This window comes from Leptodactylus fuscus, chromosome 2 (genome assembly GCF_031893055.1).
Source record: "Leptodactylus fuscus isolate aLepFus1 chromosome 2, aLepFus1.hap2, whole genome shotgun sequence".
In the NCBI taxonomy this organism is placed as follows: domain Eukaryota; kingdom Metazoa; phylum Chordata; class Amphibia; order Anura; family Leptodactylidae; genus Leptodactylus; species Leptodactylus fuscus.
In genome coordinates, this window is record NC_134266.1 from 116,640,480 (window position 1) to 116,663,700 (window position 23,221).

General features: G+C 43.7%; 1 protein-coding gene across 3 annotated transcripts in view; it reads left to right on the plus strand.

Moving 5' to 3' along the window:
- The first annotated feature begins 4,918 nt into the window (after window positions 1-4,918).
- EYA3 (EYA transcriptional coactivator and phosphatase 3) overlaps window positions 4,919-23,221 on the plus strand; it is a 71,714-nt gene continuing 53,411 nt past the window's right edge. For 2 of the 3 annotated variants that reach the window (XM_075264542.1, XM_075264544.1), the window contains exons 1-2: window positions 4,919-5,030; window positions 18,253-18,312. The gene's annotated coding sequence lies outside the window, so the exon portion shown is untranslated. The remainder of the gene's footprint in view (window positions 5,031-18,252; window positions 18,313-23,221) is intronic. The other variant, XM_075264543.1, reaches the window with a different exon arrangement.

Below are 23,221 nucleotides of genomic sequence, written 5' to 3' on the forward strand. Positions count from 1 at the left end.
CTGTTTTCCACCGCAGACATTATACTTCTATTGTACCTATATCAAAACCGCCAACGTTTCCATAGGTATAGTTGACCTGCAGCGATTTTCAATAACGCAACTGTTTTGGAAATCGCAGCATTTCCACTGTATGTTTCTGGAATGTGTGGATGAGATTCTAATAAATCCCATCCACTTTGTAGGGACTGTAAAACACTGCAGTTTTTCCAGTGGCGTCTCCACCACTTGGGGTCCATGCCTAAAGGCTGTTTGGACCTCATGATCCTTTTGTTTCCTTGACATAAAAAGAATTACCGTATTTTTCGGACTATAAGACGCACTTTTTTTCCCCCAAATTTGCGGGGAAAAGAAGGGTGCGTCTTATAGGCCGAATGTGGCGCCTGGCACCCGCTCTAATAGAGAGGCGGAAGCCGGCAAGTGATAGACGCCATTACAGGTGCCGGGGCCTGAGACATCGCTGCGCTCCTCTGCATGAAGCCAGCAGCGGGAGGAGTGATGCTATTCCGCTCCTCCGTCCCCCCGCCGCTGGCTTCATGCAGGGCAGGGCAGCGATGTCTCAGGCCCCGGCGTCTATCCCTCCCCAGTACAGTGGATGCCGGGTCAGTATCCGCGGCCCCTTCTCCCCCGGGGCCGGTCCCCACCGGCCCCGTCCCTGTAAAGTTGCAGGCCGGCTCCTGCGTGGCGATATCGCAGGAGCCGACCTGTTCGGGTGACAGCCGGGAGCCTAATGAGGCTCCCAGGCCTGTCACTGCTGTATTAGTATTGCGGCTGGTCTCTATGATAAAATAGTAAAAAAAAAAAGCTTTAAAAATATATAATAAAAATATGAAATAAATAAAAGTTCTAAATCACCTCCTGACCCTAGAATATATATATATATAAAAGTAGAAAATCATATATCATAAACCACCGTTTTTTTTTTTCAATAAAAGGTGATCTAAGCAATAGATACTTCTGGACCCGCAAAAAAAAAACACTCTATGCATCCCCGTACAGCTGCAGGGTCACCTGTCAATGTGGCCTTGCAGCTGTTGCAAAACTACAACTCCCATATATTAAATATGTTACCAGTTTTTGCTTCAAAATTTTTTTTCCCTATTTTCCTCCTCTAAAACCTGGGTGCGTCTTATAGTCCGAAAAATACGGGTCCGATCGCGGGTGTTAACCCCTGAGATGCCGGTGATCAACATGACCACTGGCACCTCCGGGGTTACAGATTCATATGGTGCCGATCGGCACCCCCTGCGCCGGTTTCGGGGGGTGCCAGTGTTCGTAGGGGGCAGCCCGGGGTCTGATCAGTGACCCCGGGTCTGCCCCTTCACTTACCCCGTCCTCGCGCCTGGCCGATCCTGCCGTAAATGAAGCTGTCAGCCTGTGCGTCTACACAGGCTGACAGCTTCCTATACAATGCAATACACGTGTAACACGTGTATTGCAGCGTATCTCTATTGAAGCAGTGATCAGCCGATCACTGCTTCAATTCCCCATGGGGACAGAAAAAAAAAGTTACAAAAAAGTAAAAATAAAAAAGTTTAAATAAGTTTAAAATAAAATAGAAATAAATAAAGCCCCAAAAATCCCATTTTCCCCATATAAAATGTTTTATTATGTAAAATAAAGAAAAATAGAAAAAAACATTACATATTTGGTATCGCCGCGTCCGTAATAACCTGAACAATAAAATTAAAACATTATTTAACCCGAACGGCGAATGTCGTAAAAAAAAAAACGTAGAAAACCGCACAAAATAATGATTATTCACCACCTTTCCCTTACAAAATGTTCAATAAAAAGTAACCAAATGGTCAGATGAAAACCAAAATGGTACCAATAAAAAGAAGAAGTCTTCCCGCAAAAAATAAGCCCTCAACCAGCTCTGTCTAGCGAAAAATAAAAACGTTATGCCTTTCAGAAGATGGCGATGCAAAAACAATAGATTTTTTTTCCCTGAATTGAATTCTATTCTGCACAAATAGCAACGCATTAAAAAATCATATAAATGAGGTATCGCCGTAACTGTACCGACCTGCAGAATAAAGGTAACATGTTACTTATGCTGTACGCTGCACGGGAAAAAAAAAATGCTAAAAAGCAATGCCAGAATTGATGTTTCCTTTAACATCCCACCCAGAAAGAGTTAATAAAATGTAGTCAATAAGTTACAGGCCCCAAAATGGTGGCATTGAAAAGTACATCTAATACCGCAAACACCAAGCCCTCATATGGCCACATTGCCAGAAAATAAAAATCTACCTTGTACAATGTGAAGACAAAAACCCCAAAAGTCGCCAAATTATTAAGACATAAGTGGCTGCGACTAGAAGGAAATGTGTAAGCGGTGCGAGCGTTTTCAGGGGACACCCCATATTTAGAGCTTATGAGAGAGAAGACACCAGCGCTGATCCCCCAGATTGCCCCTCTTCCCCGTCCGTGTCATAGGAGCTAGTGGGAAAATAGAATGGGATTTGGTGTGCCCAATTTACTCCGCACAGCTTACACATTCACTTCGGGGTTACTAATGCTCACTACATCACTTGATAAATTCTTTGAGGGGTGCGGTTTTCAAAATGGGGTCACTTTCTAGAGGTTTCCACTGTTTTGACTCCTCAAGGGCTTTGTAAATGCAACATGGTTCCTGAAACTGATCACAGCCAAATCTGCCCTCTAAAAGCTCTTTGGCGCGCCTTCCCTCCTGCGTTTCGCTGTGCGTCCATATATTAGTTTACACCCACAAGTCGGGTACTATGGTAGTCGGGAGAACTTGCCTAACAAATTGTGGGATGCGTTTTCTCCTTTAACCCCTTGTGAATGTGCAAATTCTAGGGCTAAACGAAAATATTAGTAAAATAAATTCAAATTTGAAAATTTCACCTCCATTTTGTATTAATTCCTGTTAAGCACTTATAGGGTTAAATTACTAGGTATATGTTGTTTTGGCTTATTTAAGGGGTGCAGTTTTGAAAATGGGGTGATTTATGGGGGGCTTTAATACAAGGGTCTTTCAAAACGCCTTCATAACTGGATTAGGCCCTTTAAAAAATGGGTTTTGGAAATTTCTTGAAAATTTTGAATATTGTTGTTTCACTTGTAAATCTTATAATGTCCGTAAAAATTAAAAGGGCGACTAAAGTTTGATGCCGACATAAAGCAGAGACCTGGGACATGAGATTTATGATATAATTTTGGCGGTCTGACTATCTGTATGTAATGCACATCATTTCAAACTTTATAAAATGCATATTTTTCAAAATTTCCACCAAATTTCCAATTTTTTCATAATTAAACACAAAACATATCAAGCAAAATTTACCACTAACATGAAGTACAATGTGTTACGAAAAAACAATCTTAAAATCACTTTGGTAAGTTAAAGCGTTCCAAAGCTATTGCCACATAAAGTGACACATGTCAGTTTTGAAAAATTGAGCTTGGTCAGGAAGTCAAAAAGTGCCATCGGCGGGAAGGGGTTAAAGTAATTTTTTAGTATTCTGGTGAAAGGGGGGTGATTTGAACTTTTGGTTTGACGTTGTTTTGTTTTTTTTAATAAGAAGATTGCTGAGCATGCTTTGAATGCATCATGTCCTGGATTCAATCTCTGCCTAATACCTTCAAAGAAATAAATGAAATACAGATTCAGCCCAGGGCCTCATGTGGCATAAACACCACGGTCCAGCCGCTGGGGAAACGCTGTGGGAAAAAAACGTGGCAATTTACACTCCTTGCAAAATGGATGGAATTTTAGCAGGGACTGTAAATTGCAGAAAAATATGTGGTGGTTTTGGAAATAAATGTTATAACATTAAATATAATGGACGCAGAGTCCGCAGAGGAAACTCCTGCAGACTTTGTGTAAGAAGTGCTGAGGGAATATCTGCGGCAGCAACGCATCACATTTTTTCCTGCAGAACTTTTCACAGAAAGTCCATACAGATTTTCCGGGGCTTATACCTGGAAACCTTTCTAGCGGTATACAATACCACACATTGATCAGGATGTGAAACGTCCTCTTTAACGCCTTCCCGACATCCGCCGGGTGTTTAACTGTGACGGCCGCCCACTGTTTCATACAGCAGACACCATGCGCTAATACCAGTGGTCGGTGCCTCAAAGCTGACTGAGGCACCATTTTCCCGGTGGCGCATGGGAGCCGCCATTTTGCCAGTGCCCGGAGCAATCTCCGGGGCCAACGTCACGTTGGCATGACAGCCGGGAGCCTTGTGAAGGCTCCCCGGGCTATCTGCAGTGATTTTCTTATTCAGACTACACTATGTAGCCTGCAAAAGAAATGATTTTTTCGCAATGCAATCTGCCATGTTGGTTTTCATCCTACACAAACGTACTGCGGCACAGTACACTCATGTTGTTCTAAGGAGAACCAAGATAGCAGGCGGAGAACGTCTCTGCCCCTTGTACTTCATGGTTTTCATATGCATATCTGCAAATAAAGGCTATTCCAATGTAGGGCTAGTGAAAAAATGCGTTTTCTGAATCACAGAATCCCTTTAAGTGTTGTCTCAGGTTGACATTCTATTCCCCCAACTTACACCAAGATATTAGTTGCATGTAGCTACCACTGGGGGCGCTCACTACATACGTAAACCCCAGCCAGCTGTGAAAATGCTTAGAGGAGGCCAACAAGTGAACTTCAATGATGATGGTTCACATCACAGAATACATACATAAATCATTTCCTTCCCTACGAGAAACTAACGACTACAGCCGTATACACCACGCAGGGAGACGGCTGTACAATAGCAATGCCTCCTATTTACCTATAACCCCCAACCTAGTTTCCCGCCGAGCATTACAATATCGCAGCAGTACCAACCAGATACTGAAAGTGAGGCGTTCTCTTCCCTGACTGGATACGACGTCACGCTCGCTGACGTCATCACGCTACTAGCAGACGCTTCCCGCTCCTGGCGGAAGTACCTGTGTGGTTGTTACCTGAAGGAAGGTGGAAAGTTAATTCTTGCCGTTCTTCCGGCGACCGGAGCACTGGCCCATCCCTTCTTTTCTCCGGAAAGCAGGTAATGTGGAGAGAATGACGGTGAATAGCGGTGGTGTGACCGCATGTGCTTGTGTTTATGGTGTGTGGGCCCCGCCTCTTTTGAACACACAAGTTTGGGCCTGGGATAACGAGTGTCTCGCCACTCTGCTCTATCTGGCGTTGTCTTTGATCTTTTTTTTTGGGAGCCGTAAAGGAGTTGGTGTCGTGTAATGGCCTTCATGTCTTTCTTTTGTTTGCTTCCATTATAATCAAAGACGAGAGAGGAGCCGAAAAGACTGGGATCAGCCTGGAGTTATTCTGTGTAGTACACCGCTTGGAGAGGTGTGGGCAGGGATTTCTAGATTATCCATTACCAGCCTCATTGGTTGTTGTAGGCTTTCATGTGCAAATGGATCCCAAGCAACTAATCACATAAGGGAAGGCTTGCTGCAAAACCTGCCCTACCTGAGCTTCTAATAATCCACAGTCACCAGACCATGACTCCTATTATAGTAATACATTTTATTTATATAGCGCCTACATATTCCGCAGCACTGTACAATTTGTAGGCTTCAATTCCAGACAAAATGACACATTACAGAGAATAGTCCATTCACACCCTAGGACTGAGGGCCCTGCTCACAAGAGCTTACAATCTAGGAGGTGGATGGGGTTTGGTTCACTAGATGCTTAGTAGGATTGTTGGACATAAAAAATGTGTTTACTTATGTGACACTTTCCTTTGTTTACTGCTGTGCTCCTTTTTTTTTTTTTTCTTGGGCTCCTCCTTCTTGCTTACCCACCAAGTGTATGTAGGAGATGTATGGTAGGATGTATGACTGCAGGATGCAACTGTAGAGTTTATCACCATTAAGGTCTGCTTAATGGTAGATGTTTTAACTCCTTAATGATGCAGGGTAGTTTGCACGTTAACTACGTGGTGACTTTATTTTTCATATTTTCTCTCCCTGTCTTCCAAAATTTCATAACTTTTTAACTTTTCTGTCCACATAGCTATGTGAGGTCTTATTGTTTGTGTGATGAGTTGTACTTTCATTTGCCACCATTTTGGGGGACATATATTGTTTTCATTAACCTTTATTTCCAAAGTCTTATTTGTAAAATCGGTAAAAAGTAATAAAAACCCAACATAAATATGGTATCGCTATAATCGTAATGACCCACCGGGCAAAGCTGCCATGTCATTTTTAATACAGAGTGAACGCTGTATAAACAAAATGCAAAAAATGATAGACTTGTGTGTTGTTTCACCTGGACCTACCCATGTGAAACAACACACAATTCTATAATTTCTTGCATTATGTTTATACAGCGTTCACTCTGTATTAAAAATGACATGACAGCTTTGCCCGGTGGGTCATTACGATTATATCAATACCATATTTATATTGGGTTTGATTACGTTTTACCGATTTTACAATTAAAACTTCGTTTTTTGAAAATTAACAATTTTGCTGGGGTCACCATCTTTTGATGCTTATAACTTTTTACTGTACTGCTGCAGAGATATGTCAGGGCTCTTTATTAGTGGGACAAGTTATATTTTTTATTAGTACCAATGCTTGGTATGTATGACTGTTTTGTTTTTTGGTGAAAGCAAAGTGACTAAAATACATTCATTTGCACATTGCGGTGTGCGTGTATATATGTGTGTGTGTGTGTATATATATATATTTTATACAGCGTTCACCGTACGTGATTGATAAATAACTCTATTTTTGGATTGTGGGTATACCTAGAACGTACGTTTGTTTTTGTTTACATTATATATTTTTTTCAATATAAGGGTGCATTCACACTACTGATACGCTGCCTGATTTTGAACGTTAAAACACGTTCAGAATCAGCGCGTATAAAGCCGTTCCCATTCATTTCAATGGGAGCCGGCATACGAGCGCTCCCCATTGAAATGAATGGGCTGCTTTTTTCACTACGAGCGCTTCCATTGAAAGTGAATGGGATGTGCTCGCGTGTACGGCTAGCTCTGCTCATGCCGAGCCGTACACGCGAGCACATCCCATTCACTTCACTGAGCGCTTCATTTCAGTAACGGGACAATTTCCGGTCCAGGACCAGGCACATTTTAGTTTTTTTTTTTTTGTTTTTTTTTTGTATGTGCAGTTTTGAGGGCTGTAATGTTTTTCTCATATGTCTCATTCAGCTAATTTTTGCGCCCTTTTTCGGGGACACATAGGGCTTTATTTTTATGTTGTTTTTATTTTTGAATGTATTTAATTTTTTTATATATATATATATATCCGGGAAAATATAAACAAGATAGGAGGGAAATTGTCTTTTTTTTTTTTTATTTAATAACACAAATTGCTTCTGAAAACCTTTTATAAAATAATTTTCCTCTCCGTTACGGTTATTTTTATTTTGTATGGTGTCGTCGTGCGTGGGACTATAACCTTTAATAACAGCGTTTTATTGGCATATTATTTTATTATTTTTTTAATTGTATTTACATTTTTTTTTTACTTTTCTATTGTTTATTTTAATTATTTTTTTTTTGTATTATTCTTGGTTCACATCTGCGTTTGGTATTCCGTTAGGGGAGTCCGCATGGGGACTCCCAACAAACAGAATACCAAACGCAGTGGCAAGCTGTGTGCAGTGAAAGCACACAGGCCCCATAAACTATAATGGGGTCTGTGTGCTTGCCGCGCGCTGCCTGCACAAATTATTCGGGCAGGAAAGTAGATTGGGAATTACTTTCCTGCCTGCATGATCCCTGTGGAGATCTGGCAGCATGCACACAGACCCCTTTCTAGTCTATGGAGTCCGTGTTCTTTCTCTGGCACACCCCTTGCAGTTGCACTCGGACGGAAGACAAATGTTAATGTGAATGAGGCCTTAGAGACTGATATCCCCTGAAACTGGGACTGGTACATTTTGCCTTGGTTGCAGGAGGAAGATAGTCTCCTGCATGCTACTGAACAACAAGAAAAACCAGAGACTAAGAGCTAGTTCACACAGGGCAAGTTGGCAGCAGATTTTGACGCGGAATCCGCCTCAATCCGCTGCTCCCGTTGACTTCAATGGGAGCCGCTCGCTTCTTTTTTCCACTAGCTAGTAGAGGAAAAAAGATGTTAGCTGTCCTATCTTGCCACGGATTCCGCGGCACGAGGCTCCAGCCCATTCATTTGGGCCTAATCCATCGTGGAATTCCGTGAAGCGGCAGCTATGATGGAATGTGTAAACGCGGAAATAGCCTTAACGGGTAAAAACAATATCAAAGTATATTTATTAAATATCAAACAATAAAAAACATATAATACATAGGGAGACAAACAAAGGGAGGTCCACCACAAAGTAGAGGACAAATACCGCAAACCCTCGCTCTGAAAAATGTACAGGGAATCCCCTAATATACTCAAAAATAATTGTAGTATGATATGTCCAAAGATCTATAATGGAATAATACTGGCAAAATGCCCTATTTTGCAATGAGATGATAGCACTAGTAAGAAGTCTAAATCACATCTGGTGTCACTTGCTACATATATATAATAACCACCGTAGGCAAAGTGATAGCCACCATAGGCAAAGTAATGAGCATAGAAACACATATAAAGTTCTACCAGTACATTCCTGCAGACATGTTGGTAATCTCAAGTAGCCACCAAAAAGGGGACACCTCTGTACTTCAACAAATAGGATAGATGATTATTTGTCTGATGCGTGTTTCGCCAGAAGCGGCTTCATCAGGGACTACTGTACGCTACTATACAGCTCATATAACTGATCTGAGTCCTGTAGGACTCAGCAGTTTTTGAAAGACGCAGACACCAGCGGATCACGTGACCGCTGGGTCAGAGGGTGGCCGCATCATGGCGGCACCCATAGCTGTGTATACAAAGCGCTGTATACAAAGTGATCGAGAAGGCAGGGAAGGTAGTAAACTTTTCCTGCCTTCTCTCTGGGAGCTCCGGCTGAAGTTACAGCCAGCTCCCAGTTTCAGCAGCTGCATGATCTCGGGCAGCTGCTGTGTTCTGCTTGGATGTAACGGTACGTCCTGCCAGAACAAGGCAGCCACCTTCCGAATGTACAGTGGGGCAAAAAAGTATTTAGTCAGTCACCAATAGTGCAAGTTCCACCACTTAAAAAGATGAGAGGCGTCTGTAATTTACATCATAGGTAGACCTCAACTATGAGAGACAAAATGAGAAAACAAATCCAGAAAATCACATTGTCTGATTTTGTAAGAATTTAGGTACTATTCCGTTATCGGGCCAGCAGCAGCGCAGTTCAGCAGCAGCTTTCGGGACAGCAGTTCAGCAGCGGGAATTACAATGACATCCGAGGACTGCTGGCCCGATGCTTGTGCCCAGTAACCAGTACATCGATGACCCCCCTCCCCCATCCTTCTCCTCCTGCCAGTGCTGCCCCCCAGCTCTCCTTACATCTTCCCCGTACCCTCTCCCCGCCACACGACTAGGCCTCACCTCAGCGCTAGTACCGAGACCGAAAGGAAAGACACCGGGGCTCAATCCAGGCCCTGACAAGAAACACGCCGACTATAGGAACGGTGAGCTACAGCGAGCCGGAGGGACAAACTTTCTGCAGCGTCCGGCGGCTATCTAGTAGCATTCATTGCTCAAGATTTACGGTGAGGCCTATTACAGGGAGAGGGTACGGGGCAGATGTAAGAAGAGCTGGGGGGCAGCACTGGAAGGAAGAGGAGGATGAGGGCATCGATCGATGTACTGCCTACTACACACAAGCACGGCCTCTATCATCGGGCCAGCATCGGCTTAGTCATGTGGCGGGGAGAGGGTACGGGGTAGATGTAAGGAGAGCTGGGGGGCAGCACTGGAAGGAGGAGGAGATGGAGGGGGGGTCATTGATGTACTGGCTACTGGGCACAAGCATCGGGCCAGCAGTCCTCGGATGTCATTGTAATTCCCGCTGCTGAACTGAACTGCTGTCCCGAAAGCTGGTGCTGAAATGCGCTGCTGCTGGCCCGATAACGGAATAGTACCAGAATTTATTTGCAAATTATGGTGGAAAATAAGTATTTGGTCAGTAACAAAATTTTATCTCAATACTTTGTTATATATCCTTTGTTGGCAATGACAGAGGTCAAACGTTTTCTGTAAGTCTTCACAAGGTTGGCACACACTGTTGTTGGTATGTTGGCCCATTCCTCCATGCAGATCTCCTCTAGAGCAGTGATGTTTTGGGGCTGTCGCTTGGCAACACAGACTTTCAACTCCCTCCAAAGGTTTTCTATAGGGTTGAGATCTGGAGACTGGCTAGGCCACTCCAGGACCTTGAAATGCTTCTTACAAAGCCACTCCTTCGTTGCCCTGGCGGTGTGCTTTGGATCATTGTCATGTTGAAAGACCCAGCCATGTTTCATCTTCAATGCCCTTGCTGATGGAAGGAGTTTTGCACTCAAAATCTCACGATACATGGCCCCATTCATTCTTTCATGTACCCGGATCAGTCGTCCTGGCCCCTTTGCAGAGAAACAGCCCCAAAGCATGATGTTTCCACCCCCATGCTTTACAGTAGGTATGGTGTTTGATGGATGCAACTCAGTATTCTTTTTCCTCCAAACACGAAAAGTTGTGTTTCTACCAAACAGTTCCAGTTTGGTTTCATCAGACCATAGGACATTCTCCCAATACTGTTCTGGATCATCCAAATGCTCTCTAGCAAACTTCAGACGGGCCCGGACATGTACTGGCTTAAGCAGTGGGACACATCTGGCACTGCAGGATCTGAGTCCCTGGCGGCGTAGTGTGTTACTGATGGTAGGCTTTGTTACATTGGTCCCAGCTCTCTGCAGTTCATTCACTAGGTCCCCCCGCGTGGTTCTGGGATTTTTGCTCACCGTTCTTGTGATCATTTTGACCCCACGGGGTGAGATTTTGCGTGGAGCCCCAGATCGAGGGAGATTATCAGTGGTCTTGTATGTCTTCCATTTTCTAATTATTGCTCCCACAGTTGATTTCTTCAATCCAAGCTGGTTGCCTATTGCAGATTCAGTCTTCCCAGCCTGGTGCAGGGCTACAATTTTGTTTCTGGTGTCCTTTGACAGCTCTTTGGTCTTCACCATAGTGGAGTTTGGAGTCTGACTGTTTGAGGGTGTGCACAGGTGTCTTTTTATACTGATAACAAGTTTAAACAGGTGCCATTACTACAGGTAATGAGTGGAGGAAAGAGGAGACTCGTAAAGAAGAAGTTACAGGTCTGTGAGAGCCAGAAATCTTGATTGTTTGTAGGTGACCAAATACTTATTTTCCACCATAATTTGCAAATAAATTCTTACAAAATCGGACAATGTGATTTTCTGGATTTGTTTTCTCATTTTGTCTCTCATAGTTGAGGTCTACCTATGATGTAAATTACAGACGCCTCTCATCTTTTTAAGTGGTGGAACTTGCACTATTGGTGACTGACTAAATACTTTTTTGCCCCACTGTATATAGTCTATTGGCGGTCCGGATGTGGTTAAGCAAAACAAAATATATATGCACAGAAAGGGACACACTATTAAAGGGATTCTATCATTAGTATATGCTTTTTAAGCTATATACACGTAGAAATAGCCTTAGGAAAGGGTATTCTCATGCGTTTACTATTCTGATCCATGCCACCGTTCCTGAGAAGTGTCTTTTTTCTTCCTTATGTAAATGAGTTTTCTCGCAGCAGTGGGGGCGTTCCCCTGCACTCAAAGAGTATTGGGGGCATCCCTAGTGCTGTTTGTAAACTCTCCAGCGACGGACTCTGCCGCCTTCTCCCACGCTGTTCTTCTCTTTATCCAAAAGTGTGTGTCCATTGGCCATTTTCCAATATATTTTCGGTTTCAGTTCATCACAGTGTCTAGATCTCTGCTTGCTGTCATTCGTTCTGTTACTTCGAGGGATAAAAATCAGTCCAGGGCCAGTTGATGTGTGGACGAGGGCCAGTTGATGTGTGGACGAGGGCCAGGCGATGTGTGGACGAGGGCCAGGCGATGTGCAGTCCAGGGCCAGGCGATGTGCAGTCCAGGGCCAGGCGATGTGCAGTCCAGGGCCAGGCGATGTGCAGTCCAGGGCCAGGCGATGTGCAGTCCAGGGCCAGGCGATGTGCAGTCCAGGGCCAGGCGATGTGCAGTCCAGGGCCAGGCGATGTGCAGTCCAGGGCCAGGCGATGTGCAGTCCAGGGCCAGGCGATGTGCAGTCCAGGGCCAGGCGATGTGCAGTCCAGGGCCAGGCGATGTGCAGTCCAGGGCCAGGCGATGTGCAGTCCAGGGCCAGGCGATGTGCACAGCTCATTAGAACATACAGCTGTGATTACTGTACTGTGACTATAACAAACTGAGCACCTTTGTGTCAGTCACATGACCAAAGAATAAAGTAGCAAAACTGAGTCTGAGGGAAGGGTTCATCTTAGACATTTATATTTGTTCCATTTTAAAACTAAGAACAGAGATTTTCATCTTTCATGTGACGTCAAGATTTCAGTTTTATCTGTACTATTTTCAGAAACATCTTCACCTGCATATAAATATGCCAAAGCCAAATTTTTTTACCTGATGATATCTCTGGAAATAATACAGAAAAAAAGGTAGTGTTATGCTGATATTAACCGTACATGAAAGATGAGAATCTTAAAAAAGTTGTTCTACATCTTATAGTAGTTGATATCTCGGTACAGGATTTCAGAGAAGGAGGCCAAAATCTGGTAAAGGGGCTCTATCATTGGGGAAAGTCATTTTTAACTAAGCACATACATGCATAGCCTTTAGAAATGCTATTACACATGTACATTTTGTATGTAAATTGCCTCAGTGGCTTTTGAACGACCCTGTTTTTATTCATATGCTAATTAGCTTCCAGCCAGCACAGTAAGTTCCCAGCAGCACTCCTCTCTACTATTCTCTCCAATCTGTGTGTGCAAACAGGAAGTCAGCAGCAGCCTGTTCTGTACACATACATGGGAAAGAATAGCAGAGAGTGCACCAAGAGGCTAATTAGCATATGAATAAAAACGGGCTAATTCAAAAACCACTGAGGCGATTTACATACAAAAGTTTCATGTGGAATAGCCTTTCTAAAGGCTATGCAAGTATGTGCTTAGTTAAAAAAGACTTTTCCCAATGATAGAGCCCCTTTAATATAGTAAGCTTATTAATGTCACAAATGCTGCCAGAAAATCAAGTTGTGCAGGAATATTTACTCTTTAAATTAATTTTATTGTAATAAGATTAGATGAGTAGATTCTGTGTGTATTGTATTTGTTTTATTTAATTAAATTCTATCTCTGCTTACTTTGAGAGTAATTGCTTTCAGTTTAACTTTTTGGTTGCTAGGTCACAAATGGACCAGCGCTGTCCTTGGCAGACCTGCACAGGGCCACACCTGGTTGGCGCTTAATAAAAGGAATTAGGTGAAATGGGTCAGATATTAAATTATCTATATGGATGTATGAGCAAGAACCTGTAAAACTGTACTACCTTGAGATAACAGGATCACAATTGGAGAGCTCTGAATGATAAACTAAATTAATTAACTTAAAAGGTGAAAGCCAGTGCTGTCCAAGAATTGTTATGTTTATCAGTTCTATACTTCACATCTAGTTGATAGCAGAAAGTATGTCTGGATACATTAGCTAAAACATCTACATACGCTACCTTTGTCACACATTTTATGTGTTTTACTAACCTCTATAAATATATCAGGCTTGCTGTATTCTGTTTAGTCAACATGTATGTGACCATAGTCATCTGTTTTTTTATAACAGCGCAGTGATCAACTCCTTTCCATGGCCTTATATACACTGTGTTTGTTTATGTACCAGTGTGGAGGGACCATAACCCTTGAAGCAAGACAGGTCCTATTCCTATCCGTTTTGTGGTCCAGGCTCATTCAGTCAAATGTATGGGTCCTTCTGCTGTCCATTCTACTTTCTCCCTGACCCATCCAGTGTTGTGTTCACGTAGCCTTACACTTCGTTCACACTTGCACCCCTGCCCAAGGTCGGATATGCAGGACTTTGTGTCCGGCTAAAAAAAAACAACCTGATTTCCTGTGGACAGGCTGCAGGCGGACACTGGCGGTCACCTTTACAACCCCATTCAAGTGAATGAGTTTTAAAGCTGACTGCCGGGTTTCCATTCCCTGTTCAGTTTTGCCGGGACTGAGGATGGAAACCCGGTGGAATGCATACACTGGACTGTGAACACCCCCTTAGAGACTGTTAAAAGGGGTTTCCATCTTTGATATATTAACCCATCTGCTGATGAGGGCAAGTTGTGCTCTTTTAGGTGGAAAAGGATTATACTTCTTTGGATAAGTAGAGCAGTGGTTCACAAACTTTTCAAGTGAAGTAAATGTCCCAACCAAGTACCCCCAATGTAGCGTTCACTTATAAATGTTTTTTTGCCGCTTTTGTTAACAATTATGTAAAGTCACCCTCATTGCCCTCACACTTAGTATCATGGTTTTCACACTTCAGCGCCCCTAAATGTAATGTCATAGCCTCCACATGTAAAATAAGAACTGTCACAGTGCCATAGCAGTTCGCATGCAGTATAATGTCCCACATTGGCCCTATATTAATATATTAATCAGTGTAGAATTGCCCCTATTTTTCCTCTTCAATAGGAGAATCTTCTGGACTTTCTCCTTGTTTTTGTTCTGGTGACTGTTCTCTGGTCCGCATTGGCTGATCACATTTTCAATTTCCTGTGTCTCCTTTAATGTCCTGGATATTATTGCCTAGCACAAGCAATTGTTATTAAACTCTCAAACAAATATGTGGCAAATTGTGTCAACGCAATACACTATTCAATATCATGAGTGTGTAAGAAGGTGATTTTTTTTTTTTAATAGCTAAAGCCAGGAGTGGATTGAGCAAAAGGGAGAAGTATAAGGGCTTCCTAGATATTTCTATTCCCTTTGTAGCCACTCTTGGCTTTGGGTCCAAAAACCACAGCAAAATCTGCAGGAAAAAAAAAAGAAGCTGTTTCTGCAATGTGGGACCTCAGCCTTAACAGTATGTGGTCGTTTTAGTGGTCTCAAGGCAGCTGACAGGTTGCTTTTAAAGTGTACCTCAAGTTATGGACAACCTTTCTTAAATGAAACAGATACATATATGAAACTTTATAATATATCTTATTAATGGGCTTATCCAGTTTTTTTTTTTTTTTTTAAATATGAGCCAAATAGCAGGATACATCAATACAAAACATGTCCTAATATATAGTGTTTAAATTCAGCACGTTTTATCTGACTTATTTTCAGGTCATTAACTTCAGAGTGATGTTTCATTTGCAAGATCAATACCCTTCCCTGTGAGCATTGCACAAACCATCTCTTTTTGTGTGGGAGGGATTTATTATCTGATTTCTTTGAAGGGGAGAGTGGAGAAGGAATGGGTACACAGTGAGAGCAGGCAGATGAATCATGGGAAATGTAAATTGTTCACAGATTCACTGCATGTAAATAACATGGGAAGAATATGCAAATCTGACTTCCATGATGTAATTAGGAAGCCAGTGCCCTCAAGAATGCACACCAATAGAGGGCACTCACTGAGAATGTGCAAGTCTATCTTCCATGATGTAATTAGGAAGACAGAGTCTTAGTCAATCAAACCAATAGAGGGCGCTCCCTTTAACATCATGCCGACCTTCTCAGAGGCCTTTGTTTGCAATAATGTTGGGATTTTACCAGGTACAATCTCTCAGCCAAGGACAGCTGTTTCGATGTTCTTGCATCTCATCAGCTTGGCGCAGAGAGGACTGACCTGGCAGAGGTAAATAAGTGATACATGTAAATAAGTGATACAAAGAACAGCAAGTAAAATAAAGCCAAGGAAAGGAAAGCACAAGGAAACTGTGATTATTTAGCACTGATAAAGAGGATTTTCACCCAAGGAACAGGAAACTTGCTGGAGAAATGAAAGTTAGAAGAAGAAATTAAGTTTGGGGGTCTGGAAGCATGTCCACACTGAAACCTCCCAGTTCATAAGTTCATTTGGAGTGAGCGGAGAAAGCCCAATAAAAGAAGGGCTTTATTACTTAAAGGAGGGGGTATAACCCTTCAAGGAGGAACCTCATCAGTTCATTTACAGAACCCCCTTGACAATAAGGCAGACAGTTTCCTTAGGCTGATTTCGGAGACTTGGCTGCTTCCGTTAGGCTTTCTGCCTGGTCTCTGGTTTTTGGTTGGCTATGTGGCTGAAGAATTAGTCAGCTAAAGAGGCTACTAAATCCAGGCTATGTAGCTTACCTTGTGACAGGGAGTATCTGTTTGGGCCAGCCTTGGATGACATTCTTGCCAAAGCAGCAGATAAAAGGAAGGGCTTTCCCTTTTCTTCTGCTGGTAGATACATTAAGCCCTTTCTGGGGTTCAATAGGGGAAGGGAGGCTACTAGCAGATCCAAAGTCTTACTTCCTTCTATGGTTTGACCAAAGTGTTTTTGGTTCAACAATCCCCTCCCCCAGGGAGAGACCAGAAGTTTAATAAAATGGATAGACATTTTGTTAAGCCCTGGGTCATGGACACCATAGGGAACTGGCGAAAGCTTGAATTTTGCTTCATTCCCTCAAGATACCAGGTCACAAAGACTTAACCCTCAGTATCCTTCCTTGGTTTTGTCTTCAATAAAATATCTCATTCTAAGAATTATGGTCTGATGAGCGCTGATCCACCTATGCATATTGCATTCCATTATTCACTAGTTTCCTTCCAGTCATCCGTAGAAGTAGAAATTCAGAATCTAATCCTCCTAGTTCCTGTTCCCCCAGATGAGGTCAGAGAGGGGTTCTACTTTCATCTTTTCCTTTTAAGGAAACACAAAGGGTCCTTCCGGAATCTAATAAACTTGATAATAATGACTATGTTCAGGTGTAAAGAAGGTAGCACTAGAGAAGACCTCTTGGCCTTGATTTTGTTACCTCAGGAAGCAGCAGTTTGCTTTAACTGGCACATCTGCCGAGTCAGTAAGAATTGCATCTTTCTAATACAGCAAGGTGTGCATTGTGACTCAAGATGTGTTTGAATGACTCTGTTTCTGAAGCAAAACATTGTGGATTACTCTTCATAAGAGCAGGAAGGTTAATACTAATTCAATCTATTCCAGAGTAGGGATACAAATTATAAGTCCCAATGTACACAACTGTGTGTGCTTCTGATGTGAGGCCGAGTTTGCAGTGGAATGCAGTTGGATGACGCTCAGTGACATTTGCGTGCATTCCGTGATGCATTCACGTCTAAGGGGCTTACTGAAGTGGGGTGTCATCCGACTGCATTCTGCTGCAGACTCTGTCCTTTACATGGGGCCAAAGCCTGTCGGGTTCTAAAAATATTGATATTTTTCATACGACTGTAGCTCATATTTTGGGTTTCCTCCAATCCGGTTTAGAGAGAAGACTAAGATGTCTATCTGGTTTTGAGTTCTTATCTTGACCAAGATGTAGCTAACCATAGATGGATCAAGCAGTTCTTCACAGCAGCATATAGATTATCACCTATCGTCCATTGGTCAATCATTCCCCCTCTTATATTAGGGTCATAATACAATCTTAAAAGGGCTACCATTATTTAATTTTATACGTATTACTGAAATTGATTCGGGCCCCTTCAGCTAAAGAACCATTCTTGACAGTACTGAAGATAGGTTTATAGTCCATCTATCCTTCCTTTCTACCTAAAGTAGTGTCTGATTTTCAATTAAACCAAGATATTGTATTACTTCCTTATTAGAATCCTTCTAATGCTAAAGCAGGGATTCCATACACTTACTGTCTGCAGAACGATCATGCAATACCTTGAACTTTTCAAAAATACGACTGCCTAATCAAAGGTCTTTCCCTTAGCGGCCTCTTGGGCAGAGTAGAGGAATGCCTCAGTACAACAGATAGGACTGCACATGGTCCACCTTCTATAATTTTACTAAACCTAAGGTTGCATTTGGCCTTCAGGAGGGACCTGTCTTTTGGTAGAAAGGTTCTTTATGCTGTGGCCTCTCGAAGTTATATATATATTTTTTTTTTTTGTATCTCTCCTGTGGATATGTCATGGAGGGCAATTTGAGAATGTAGAATTAGTACTTGCTGATAATTTGGTTTCCAGGATACCTCAGTGACGGCACCCTTATTTCCCTCTCTTTAAAAATTAGTTTATTGCCTTATAAGGTAATATGTCATGTATGTTGTATTTGCTTTCATCCCTTAGTTATTTAGAATACACTGAGGTTGGGTGGGGCTTTTTAACCTCTTGTGTGCTTCCTGTCCCTAATAGGGGTGGAGATTTAACCTCCTGTGGTACTGTCATGGAGCGCTCCTAGAAACCGAATTTTTGGTAAGTACTATTTCTACAGTTTTGATCATCTTGTCGCATCAAAAAAATGAATAAAAAGTTATCAAACATTTATGTACAAATAATAATAATAATACCGTATATATTTGATTACAAGCCGACCCGAATATAAGCCGAGGCCCCTAACTTTACCACAAAAAACTGGGAAAACTTATTGACTCGAGTATAAGCCGAGGGGGGAAATGCAGCAGCTACTGGAAAATTTCAAAAATTAAAATGGCCGGAATTTTTGGCTGCAGTAGGTGCTGGGGAAGGGGAGGGGGTGTTTTGGTTGTCTGTCTGCCCCTTCCCTGAGCTTGAGGACTGTCCCCCCCCCCCCCCCCCCCACTTGGAACTCAGCCTGGCTGAGTATATCGTATCTGCAGTGCTTCTATTAACCCCTTCCCAACGGAATAGGAGCACTGCAGATACCCTATATTCAGTAGACCGGGCACTTTCAGACACAGGGATAACTACCGTATTTTACGGACTATAAGGCGCACTGGACTATAAGCCGCATTGCCCATGAGCGCCTTATAGTCCGTCTCGGTTCATATATAAGGCGCACCGGACTATAAGCCGCAGTCCGGTGCGCATTATATCTTATTGAAAGCGGCGGCAGGCAGACTTTGCCAGCGGCCGCTTAACCCCCCGCGTGCCAGCCGCTTCTATTGGAAGCGCTCGGCAGGCGAGGAGGGGCTCTATCAGCAAAATCATGCTGATAGAGCCCAACCGTAAACGTTAGATTAAACTACCCCCCCCCCCGTTTTAAAATAAAAGCCTGAAACAGAATGTGAAACTTACCGAGCGGTGCAGGGTGGGCGGGCATTCAGGCCTCCTCTTCCTCCGATGTTCCGTCCTCCTCCGGCGCTCGCAAGCTGATAATGGCCAGGGCACATGCGCAGTAGAAGCATTATGATATTGCGCATGCGCCCAGGCCATTATCAGCGAGCGCCGGAGGAGAAGGACGGAACATCGGAGGCAGAGGAGGCCTGAATGCCCGCCCGCCCTGCACCGCTGGGTAAGTTTCACGTTCTGTTTCAGCGTGACAGCAGGGCTGCCGGACACTTCCTATTCATTTCTATGGGAGCAGGCATGCGAGCGCTCCCCATAGAAATGAATGGACTGCTTTTTTCCATTCATTTCTATAGGGAGCGCTCGCATGCCGGCTCCCATAGAAATGAATGGGAAGTGTCTGTCCATTCATTTCTATGGGGAGCGCTCGCATGCCTGCTCCCATAGAAATGAATAGGAAGTGTCCGGCAGCCCTGCTGTAACGCCGGCGTGTACGGCTGTGATACACGCCGGCGTTCGGTAGTGTGAATGCACCCTTACGGTGCCTTTTATGTATGTATGGAAGCGGCACGCAGTCTTTGCCGCCGCTTCCATCCATATATAAGCCGCACCGGACTATAAGCCGCACTTACGATTTCTGAGGAAATCGTAGGTTTTTATGTGCGGCTTATAGTCCGGAAAATACGGTAATGTGTATGTGTTTCACAGTAATTTTCTACTTTGAGGGCGGGTTCACACCAACGCCCGATCTCCGTTATGCAGATTTCCGTTTCCTACCTGAGAAACTGGGCAGGAGACGGAAACCAGCAGGCAGTTTTCAAACCGTTTTTTTTTTTGTTTGTTTTTTAACGGACATGCAGGACTTTGTGTCCGGTAAAAAGAAAAAAAGTGGTTTCACAGCGGAGAGCAGAAGATGCTCACGGGCGCTCGCCGGCAGACAGTGAATATCGGTTTCCGTCTTTTACCGACAGAAAACGGAAACCTGCGTAACGGAGATCAGGCACCGGTGTGAATCCGCCCTTCTTTGTATTCTAGGCACATGCGTGATTTAGAACTTTTATTTATTTTATTTTTTATTATATATTTTTTTTAAAGCTTTTTTTTTTTTTTTCACTATTTTATTAGCCTTCCCCTAGGGGACATGAACCTGCAATCATTTGATTGCAAGTCCCATAGACGGCAATACAAGTGTATTGCCGTCTATGGGAGATTCTATACATTGCTATTGTGGATGGTCATAGACCATAGACATCTCCGGAGGGTATCTCCGCTGTAACTCTTACAGCGAAGATGCTGGAGCTAATGCCTGGGCATTAGCTCCGACATTACCGCTGTAAGAGTTACAGTAGAGATGCCGGTTGCTATGGCGACTGCTCTGCAGCAGAGTGGCGCCATTATAGTTACAGACACCAGGGCGGGTGCCGGGGCCCGCAACATCGCCATGCTCCTGCCTCTGCAGGAAACCAGCGGTGGTAGGAGCTTGGCGATGCTGTTCATTTCAAACTGCAGAAGTACTTACATTACTTCTGATAGCTGGCCAGGAACACAGATACACACCTGGTGCTGGCCTGAGCTTACGTGGCCACGTCACCTGGCGTGTGATGGAGCAGTGGGGGGGGGGGGAGCAAGGGAGCGGAGGCTGCGTTTATGACCATAAGTACTTCTGCAGTTTCAAATTCCAGTGGCTGCCCATCTTGACTCTAATATAAGCCAATACCAGCCTGATTGTTGGAAAATAAGCATTAGGGCTCTCAGAATATGGCACTCTAAACAAATTTTTTATTTTTTTACCCCAGAAAAGTGTTAAAGAGGACCTTTCACCATATCTGGGCACAGGCAGTGTTATATACTGCCAGAAAGCTGACAGTGCGCTGAATTCAGCGCACTGTCTGCTTTCCCGATCCGTGCCCGGTGTAAAGCGCTATCGGTCCCGGTACCGTAGCGCTTTACAGTCAGAAGGGCGTTTCTGACCATTAGCCAGAGACGTCCTTCTGCCTCGCGGCGCCAATCGCGCTGTGCTGTGGAGCGGGGAGGAACGCCCCCTCCCCCTCCCTGATAATACTCGTCTATGGACGAGCGCTGTGAGCAGAGGGGGGGGTTCCTCCCGGCTCCACAGCACAGCGCGATTGGCGCCGCGAGGCAGAAGGACGTCTCTGGCTAATGGTCAGAAACGCCCTTCTGACCATAGAAGAGCTACGGTACCGGGCCGTAAGCTCTTCACACCGGGCACAGATCGGGAAAGCCGACAGTGCGCTGAATTCAGCGCACTGTCAGCTTTCTGGCAGTATATAGAACTGCCTGTGCCCAGATATGGTGAAAGGTCCTCTTTAATGCAAAAAGTATGAGTATGAACCCCTAGAATGTTGTTAATGTGCTAAGGTGAATGGTGCAAAATTTAAAATGTAAAAGATAGTGGAAATTTGTGGTTTTGTTTCATATGTGGGGTTACATATATAAGGCCCACTAATGGCTATATTGGTTTTAAAATAAGTGTTTAGGCTTTCTGAATTTTGACAAGAAAGCAAACGCCAATTTTGGCTGCATCCTTAAATGGTTGCCTAGGATAAACTGTTCCTCAGGTGTTCTTCCGGCCAAAGTTCCCGCATCACGTGACTGCTGAGGAAAATCAGCGGCCTCAGCAAAGGACAGAGTACATCCTAGTGAGGCAGGGACTTCCACTGCAAGAGAAAACATTTATCATAGTGCTTGTTGTTTAATTATAATGTGAATTCAGCCACCTGCTGCCACACCATGCTGGTCACCCAAGTCCCTAGGAGTCTGCTTCCACTGCTGGTAACCTCATATTTGTGCAAGGTTATGAAGGGGTGACTCCGGGAACAACCAAAGATGTTAGACAAGTAAGTTATCTTCGGCACCCCTGAGACCACGTATCCACACTGGCTCAGTTCTGTGTCCCCAATCTCCTCTGCTACTCAGCTAGCCTGAGGTGTTTGGTACCGGTGCCCATTCTGGGAAGGGTGGGAGTCTCCTCTAATGCTTCTCCCCACAGGGTTCTTCCTGGGACTTTGCTGCCCTTCCTGTAAAAAAAACAGTGGAACCGCACACTCATATATTGGATTGAGGTGCAAGCAGAAAATGGGTCCTCCGACCCTGTCAGTATCCAAAAAATAAATTATCTGCTGCACACTTTTTTTTTCAGTGATGAATAAACAAATACATTTATTGTGAAGGTAACATAGGTTGATGCGCCATGGAAAAAACGGTATTTAGGTATACATGGCCATGGAGTCTCCTTATACACATTGATCTGGCATGATGAAGGTCATTGGACCGAAACATCCCTGCTTAACATTGGATCAATTTTTCATGTATACCTAAATACCGTTTTTTCCATGGCGCATCAACCTATGTTACCTACACAATAAATGTATTTGTTTATTCATCACTGAATCAAGAGTATGCAGCAGATAATTTCTTTTTTGCTGCCCTTCCTGTCAGGAGTCCTCTTGAAGGAGCAGTTTATTTCTTGAGGGAGCTCTTTCCTCTTTGGTGAAGGAAGACTTCTTCTACCCTACTTTTCCTTTTTGGGACCCACAGGTGTGGAAAGTGGTGCATACTTGGCTGCAAGCCTTCCACTTTAGCCCCTCTTTTCAGCTCCTCCCAGCCTTCTGATTGGTCTCTGGGAGGATGATACAGCTGCCCTACACAGCCCTTAGTATGTGCTTTGCTCCTAGAAGGAAAGTTTTGCAGGGCAACCATCAGGATCCCCTTGGTGCCAGGCATTTTTGCAAATATAAGTAATTAAACATTTTGCAGAGTTTTTTCTCTAAATATCTTGTGGTCACAAGTTGTATTTGCAAAAATGTTAAGGCTTTAATTATCTACAATTTTTAAAATAATTATGTTTGTGGGAAACCCCTTAAAGTACCCTCATCCGGAGTTCCTCTACTACCAGTCCACTTGCCCTAGTAGGTGCATCGAGCCTGCTACCAGTGTCTTGCTTAGGCGGATTCACCCTTTGGATGTGTCCAAGTGTCGGGGCCCCCTCAGATCAGATCCTGTGGATAGGTCATGAATATGAAACCTATATTAGGGGCTGGAAAACCGCTTTTAGACTGAGACACCATTTTGCAGAAATGCAGCTTTCTTTTTTTGT